At 39.9% G+C, this 8,426-nt stretch overlaps 1 non-coding gene across 1 annotated transcript; it reads right to left on the bottom strand.

Annotated features, from left to right (window-relative positions):
• Positions 1 to 1,206: 1,206 nt before the first annotated feature.
• On the bottom strand, positions 1,207 to 1,314 carry LOC112730946 (small nucleolar RNA R71). The gene has a single exon (XR_003166746.1). It is a non-coding gene; the product is annotated as a small nucleolar RNA R71 (small nucleolar RNA).
• Between the last annotated feature and the right edge of the window lie 7,112 nt (positions 1,315 to 8,426).

Raw genomic sequence — 8,426 nt, 5'->3', positions numbered from 1 at the left:
ATGTTTTGATTCAAAAATTTGAAGTTTGTTACTTGCTTGTTAAGAAAGATTCAAACTTTAAGGTCTAGAATCATATCTTGTGATTTCTTGTGAATCAAGTCATTAATTGTGATTTTAAATCAAATCTTTTTCAAAACTAATTTCAATCATATCTTTTCAAAAATATCTTCTTATCTTATCTTTTTCAAAAATATCTTTTCAAAAGATCTTTTCCAACTTCCTAACTTCTTATCTTTTCCAAATTTGTTTCAACTAACTAACTAACTTTTTGTTTGTTTCTTAACTTTTTCAAAACTACCTAACTAACTCTCTCTCTCTAATTTTCGAAAATATCTTCCCTCTTTTTCAAAAATTTCTTTTTAATTAACTAATTATTTTTATTTTTATTTTTGATTTCAAAAAATTTTTGAAAAAATACTAACATTTTTCAAAAACCATTTTCGAAAATCACTGACTCTTTTTCAAAAATAATTTTCGAAAATTCTCCCTCTCCCATCTTATTCTATTTATTTATTCATCCACTAACATCTCTTCCTCACATCATCACCAAATTCGAACCCCCCTCTTCTATCTGTGTTCGAGTTTCTTCTTCTTTTCTTCTACTAACAATAAGGAACCTCTTTACTGTGACATAGAGGATTCCTCTTCTTTTCTTTTTCTCTCCTCTTTCTTATGAGCAGGGACAGAGAAAAAGACATTCTTGTTGAAGCTGATCCAGAACCTGAAAGGACTCTGAAGAGAAAATTAAGAGAAGCTAAATTACAACAATCCAGAGACAACTTGATTGAAAATTTCGAACAAGTAAAGGAGATGGCAGCCGAACCCAACAACAATGCAAGGAGAATGCTTGGTGACTTCACTGCACCTAATTTCAATTTACATGGAAGAAGCATCTCCATTCCTGCCATTGGAGCAAACAACTTTGAGCTGAAACCTCAGTTAGTTTCTCTGATGCAGCAGAACTGCAAGTTTCATGGACTTTCATCTGAAGATCCTTTTCAGTTCCTAACTGAATTCTTGCAGATATGTGATACTGTTAAGACTAATGGAGTAGATCCTGAAGTCTACAGGCTTATGCTTTTCCCTTTTGCTATAAGAGACAGAGCTAGAATATGGTTGGATTCTCAACCCAAAGACAGCCTGAACTCTTGGGATAAGCTGGTCACGGCTTTCTTAGCCAAGTACTTTCCTCCTCAAAAGCTGAGCAAGCTTAGAGCTGATGTTCAAACCTTCAGACAGAAAGAAGGTGAATCCCTCTATGAAGCTTGGGAAAGATACAAACAGTTGACCAAAAAGTGTCCTTCTGACATGCTTTCAGAATGGACCATCCTGGATATATTCTATGATGGTTTATCTGAGCTATCAAAAATGTCACTGGAGACTTCTGCAGGTGGATCCATTCAGCTAAAGAAAACGCCTGCAGAAGCTCAAGAACTCATTGACATGGTTGCTAATAACCAGTTCATGTACACTTCTGAAAGGAATCCTGTGAGTAATGGGATGCCTATGAAGAAGGGAGTTCTTGAAGTTGATACTCTGAATGCCATATTGGCTCAGAATAAAATATTGGCTCAGCAAGTCAATATGATCTCTCAGAGTCTGCATGGAATGCAAGCTGCATCCAACAGTACTCAAGAGGCTTCTTATAAAGAAGAAGCTTATGATCCTAAGAACCCTGCAATAGCAGAGGTGAATTACTTAGGTGAACCTTATGGAAACACCTATAACTCATCATGGAGAAATCATCCAAATTTCTCATGGAAGGATCAAAAGCCTCAACAAGGCTTTAATAATGGTGGAAGAAACAGGTTTAACAATAATAAACCTTTTCCATCATCCACTCAGCAACAGACAGAGAACTCTGAACAAAACACTTCTAATTTGGCAAACTTAGTCTCTGATCTGTCTAAGGCCACTGTAAGTTTCATGAATGAAACAAGGTCTTCCATTAGAAATTTGGAAGCACAAGTGGGCCAGCTGAGTAAAAGGATCACTAAAATCCCTCCCAGTACTCTCCCAAGCAATACAGAAGAGAATCCAAAAGGAGAGTGCAAGACCATTGACTTAAGCAAAATGGCCGAACCCAATGAGGGAGTGGAGGACGTGAATCCCAGTGAGGAAGACCTCCTGGGACGTCCAGTGATCAATAAGGAGCTTCCCTCTGAGGAACCAAGGGACTCTGAGGCTCATCTAGAGACCATAGAGATTCCATTGAACCTCCTTATGCCCTTCATGAGCTCTGATGAGTATTCCTCTTCTGAAGAGAATGAGGATGTTACTGAAGAGCAAACTGCCAAGTTTCTTGGTGCAATCATGAAGCTAAATGCCAAATTATTTGGCATTGATACTTGGGAAGTTGAACCTCCCTTGTTCATCAATGAACTAAGTGATCTGGATCAACTGACATTGCCTCAGAAGTGACAGGATCCTGGGAAGTTCATAATACCTTGTACCATAGGCACCATGATCTTTAAGGCTCTGTGTGACCTTGGTTCAAGAATAAACCTCATGCCCCTCTCTGTAATAGAGAAACTGGGAATCTATGGGGTGCAAGCTGCTAAAATCTCACTAGAGATGGCAGACAATTCGAGAAAACAGGCATATGGACAAGTAGAGGACGTATTAGTAAAGGTTGAAGGCCTTTACATCCCTGCTGATTTCATAGTCCTGGATACTGGAAAGGAAAAGGATGAATCCATCATCCTAGGAAGACCTTTCCTGGCCACAGCAAGAGCTGTGATTGATGTTGACAGAGGTGAACTAGTCCTTCAATGGAATGAGGACTCCCTTGTGTTTAAAACCCAAGGATCTCCCTCTACAACGATGGAGAGGAAGCATGAAAAGCTTCTCTCACAGCAGAGTCAACCGAAGCCCCCACAGTCAAACTCTAAGTTTGGTGTTGGGAGGCCACAACCAAACTCAGTTTGGTGTTGAACTCCCATATCCAAACTCTAAGTTTGGTGTTGGAGAGTCTCAACAATGCTCTGAACATCTGTGAGGCTCCATGAGAGCCTACTGTCAAGCTATTGACATTAAAAAAGCGCTTGTTGGGAGGCAATCCAATATTTATTTATCTAACTCTATTATTCTTGTTTTTCATGTTTTCTTAGGATCATGATCATATGGAGTCACAAAATAAATATAAAAAATTGAAAACAGAATCAAAAACAGCAGAAGAAAAATCACACCCTGGAGGAGCATCTGTCTGGCGTTCAGTGCCAGAACAGAGCATGGTTCTGGCGCTGAACGCCCAAAATGGGCAGCTTCTGGGCGCTGAATGCCAGAACAGGCATGGTTCTGGCGTTCAACGCCAGAAATGGCACACAAATGGGCGTTGAACGCCCAAAATGGCCACCAACCTGGCGCTGAACGCCCAGAGTTGTGTGCAAGGGCATTTTACATGCCTAAATTGGTGCAGGGATGTAAATGCCTTGACACCTCAAGATCTGTGGACCCCACAGGATCATCTCAGGATCTGTGGACCCCACAGGATCCCCACCTACCTCATCATCTCTCTTTCCATTCATGATCATCCCTTCTGTTTTCCATTGACCACTCACATCCATACACCCACTACCTTCAAAATTCAACATCTCTCTCCCACCCAATCCCACCCATATGGCCGAATACACACTCCCATCCATCTCCTCCATATCTTCTTCTTATTCCTCTATTCGTTCTTCTTTTGCTCGAGGGCGAGCAACATTCTAAGTGTGGTGTGGTAAAAGCATAGCTTTTTTGCTTTTTCCATAACCATTGATGGCACCTAAGGCCAGAGAAACCTCTAGAAAGAGGAAAGGGAAGACAAAAGCTTCCATCAAGGGTTTATAGCTCAGTGGTAGAATATTTGACTGCAAATCAAGAGATCCCTGAGATACCTCAGGGGATACATTTTCTTCCACACAATTATTGGAAGCAACTAAGGGTGGAACATCAAGAGCACTCCATCATCCTTCATGAAATCAGAGAAGATCTAAAAGCAATGAAGGAGGAGCAACAAAGACAAGGAAGAGACATAGAAGAGCTCAAGGACATCATTGGTTCCTCAAGAAGGAAATGCCACCATCACTAAGGTGGATTCATTCCTTGTTCTTACTTCTTATGTTTTTCGTTTTCTATGTTATGTACTTATCTGTGTTTGTGTCTTCATTACATGATCATTAGTAGTAGTAACTATGTCTTAAAGTTATGAATGTCCTATGAATCCATCACCTCTCTTAAATGAAAAATGTTTTAATTCAAAAGAACAAGAAGTACATGAGTTTCGAATTTATCCTTGAACTTAGCTTCATTATATTGATGTGGTGACAATGCTTCTTGTTTTCTGAATGTATGCTTGAACAGTGCATATGTCTTTTGAAGTTGTTGTTTAAGAATGTTAAATATGTTGGCTCTCGAAAGAATGATGACTAGGAGACATGTTATTTGATAATCTGAAAAATCATAAAAATGATTCTTGAAGCAAGAAAAAGCAGCAAAGAACAAAGCTTGCAGAAAAAAAATATAGGCGAAAAAAAATAGAAAGAAAAAGAAAAAGCAAGCAGAAAAAGCCAATAACCCTTAAAACCAAAAGGCAAGGGAAATAAAAAGGATCCCAAGGCTTTGAGCATCAGTGGATAGGAGGGCCTAAAGGAATAAAATCCTGGTCTAAGCGGCTAAACCAAGCTGTCCCTAACCATGTGCTTGTGGCGTGTAGGTGTCAAGTGAAAACTTGAGACTGGGCGGTTAAAGTCAAGATCCAAAGCAAAAGAAGAGTGTGCTTAAGAACCCTGGACACCTCTAATTGGGGACTCTAGCAAAGCTGAGTCACAATCTGAAAAGGTTCACCCAATTATGTGTCTGTGGCATTTATGTATCCGGTGGTAATACTGGAAAACAAAGTGCTTAGGGCCACGGCCAAGACTCATAAAGAAGCTGTGTTCAAGAATCATCATACTAAACTAGGAGAGTCAATAACACTATCTGAACTCTGAGTTCCTATAGATGCCAATCATTCTGAACCTCAATGGATAAAGTGAGATGCCAAAACTATTCAAGAGGCAAAAAGCTATAAGTCCCGCTCATATGATTGAAGCTCTGTTTCATTGATAGTTCGGAATTTATAGTATATTCTCTTCTTTTTATCCTATTTGATTTTCAGTTGCTTGGGGACAAGCAACAATTTAAGTTTGGTGTTGTGATGAGCGGATAATTTATACGCTTTTTGACATTATTTTTAGTATGTTTTTAGTAGGATCTAGTTACTTTTAGGGATGTTTTCATTACTTTTTATGTTAAATTCACATATTGGACTTTACTATGAGTTTTTGTGTTTTTCTGTAATTTCAGGTATTTTCTGGCTGAAATTGAGGAACTTGAGCAAAAATCAGATTCAGAGGTTGAAGAAGGACTGCTGATGCTGATGGATTATGACCTCCCTGCACTCAAAGTGGATTTTTTGGAGCTACAAAACTCGAAATGGCGCGCTTCCAATTGCGTTGGAAAGTAGACATCCAGGGCTTTCCAGCAATATATAATAGTTCATACTTTGGCCAATAATAGACGATGTAAACTGGCGTTCAACGCCAGCTTTCTACCCAAACCTGGCGTCCAGCGCCAGAAAAGGATCCAGAACCAGAGTTGAACGCCCAAACTGGCACAAAAACTGGCGTTCAACTCCACAAATGGCCTCTGCACGTGCAACACTCAAGCTCAGCCCAAACACACACCAAGTAGGCCCAGGAAGTGGATTTATACATCAATTACTTACTCATGTAAACCCTAGTGACTAGTTTATTATAAATAGGACCTCTTACTATTGTATTAGGCATCTTTTGATCATCTTAGGATCTTAGGATCATCTTTGAACGCATTGTTCTTAGACTTTGGGGGCTGGTCATCTCGGCCATGCCTGGACCTTCACTTATGTATTTTCATACGGTAAAGTTTCTACACTCCATAGATTAAGATGTGGAGCTCTGCTGTTCCTCAAAGATTAATGCAAAGTACTACTGTTTTCTATTCAATTCATCTTATTTCACTTCTAAGATATTCATTCGCACCCAAGAACGTGATGAAGGTGATGATTATGTGTGACGCTCATCACCATTCTCCCCTATGAACACATGCCTGACAAACACTTTCGTTCTACATGAAATAAGCTAGAATGAATATCTCTTAGATCTCCTAACCAGAATCTTCGTGGCGTAAGCTAGAATGATGGTGGCATTCAAGAGAATCCGGAAAATCTAAACCTTGTCTGTGGTATTCCGAGTAGGATTCAATGATTGAATGACTGTGACGAGCTTCAAACTCGCGAGTGCTGGGCGTTAGTGACAGACGCAAAAGGAGGGTGAATCCTATTCCAGCATGATCGAGAACCGACAGATGAATGGCGGTGCTGTGATAGAGCATGTGAGCATATCTTTCACTGAGAGGAGGGGATGTAGCCACTGACAACGGTGATGCCCTTGCATAAAGCCAGCCATGGAAAGGAGTGAGACTGGTTGGATGAAGATAGCAGGAAAGCAGAGGTTCAGAGGAACGAAAAGCATCTCCATTCGCTTATCTGAAATTCCTACCAATGATTTACATAAGTATCTCTATCCCTATTTTATTATATAATATTCGAAAACACCAGTATCACTTTATATCTGCCTGACTGAGATTTACAAGGTGACCATAGCTTGCTTCATACCAACAATCTCCGTGGGATTCGACCCTTACTCACGTAAGGTATTACTTGGACGACCCAGTGCACTTGCTGGTTAGTTGTATCGAAGTTGTGACAAATTATGAATGTGTAATCACGATTACGCGTACCAAGTTGCTCACGTGCCAGAAATAGTTTGAGCCTGGACATCACAATTTCGTGCACCAAGAAGCTATTCATACTTGGATCTCTTTTGAACCTTGGAAGAGGAATGAAGAGATCATGCTAGAAATGCTTTCTCATGTTGGACCAAATTGGGTTTGGTTTGGTATGGTGACTATAATCCTACCAACACTTGATTTGGGAATGCATGTGGTATAATCAGTGACCATACTTCATCTCTTCTCATGAGCAATTGACCAAGGAATTGGCTATTGATCAAGATTTGAGAGATTGAATTACCAAGGAATTGGAATTCGATCACTTAAGATTGCCAAGGAGATCAATGAATGCATTGATTGAGGAAGAGATGAAAATGAACTCGATCTGGAGAATGCAACATCTCCTAAGCCCAATGAATCCCCATTTCTGATTTTACCCATTCTCTTTAATTTCTATAATTTACTTTCATGAGCATCTTCCCCTTTCCCGTTTACAATTCTGCAATTTACTTTCCGTCATTTACTTTCAGCTCTTTACTTCCAGCATTTGCATTTTCTGCTATTTACTTTTCCGCCATTTAATTTCCTGCAACTCTCAAACCAAATTCTGCTTCGCTCAACTAGAACATTCCTCTAATTAAAGTTGCTTGACCAATCAATCCCTATGGGATTCGACCTCACTCTATTGTGAGTTTTTACTTGACGACAATTTGGTATACTTGCCGAAGGAAAATTGTTGAGAGACAAGTTTCCGAGCTATCAAGTTTATTGCGCCGTTGCCGGGGATTGATTTTGAATCAACAATGACTAAATTGGAGGATAACTAGATTGAGCATTTTTCTTTTGTTTGATTTAAATTTCTGTTTGAGTTAATTACTTTCAGTTTTAGTTATTTTCCTCCCTTCCCCCTACTCCTTTTTCTTAGTTATTTACTATTTAGTTCACTAACCCACTAACTGTTTGATATATTGCATCACTCACACTAACAGCAATTTTAACAAGAGTACTTTCTGTAATTATTTCCTTGCTTGTGCCTTGTTGGTTGTATGACAGGGAGAAGAAGCGGGGCTTCAACTTCCTTTGATTCTGAACCTGAGAGGACCTTCCTTAGATTAAGGAGGGAAGCAAGAGGAAAGAGAGTAGTTGGCGCTGAGGAAGAGGAGGAGTACTTTGAATCAGATATGGATGAAAACATGGAAAACCATCATGAAGAAGAGGCTCACAACCATGGCAGAGAAGGTCTAGCAAATCATGCTGGGCAAGAGAGAAGAGTTCTAGGCTCTTACATCAACCCAAACCCAGGAAACTGTGGGAGTAGCATCCAAAGGCCAACCATACATGCCAATGACTTTGAACTAAAGCCACAGCTCATGACCCTTGTTCAGAACAACTGTTCATTCGGAGGAGGTGTCCAAGAAGACCCCAATCAACATCTAACCACCTTCCTGAGGATATGTGATACTGTGAAGTCTAATGGTGTTCATCCTGACACCTATAGACTACTTCTGTTCTCTTTCTCACTTAAGGACAAGGCATCTAAATGGCTGGAATCCTTCCCAAAGGAGAGTTTAGCAACCTGGGAAGATGTGGTCAACAAATTCTTGGCAAGATTCAATCCTCCTCAACGGATCAAC

This window comes from Arachis hypogaea, chromosome 12 (genome assembly GCF_003086295.3).
Source record: "Arachis hypogaea cultivar Tifrunner chromosome 12, arahy.Tifrunner.gnm2.J5K5, whole genome shotgun sequence".
Lineage (NCBI taxonomy): Eukaryota > Viridiplantae > Streptophyta > Magnoliopsida > Fabales > Fabaceae > Arachis > Arachis hypogaea.
Note: the sequence above shows the minus strand (reverse complement) of the source record. Positions and strands in the feature narration are given on the sequence as shown.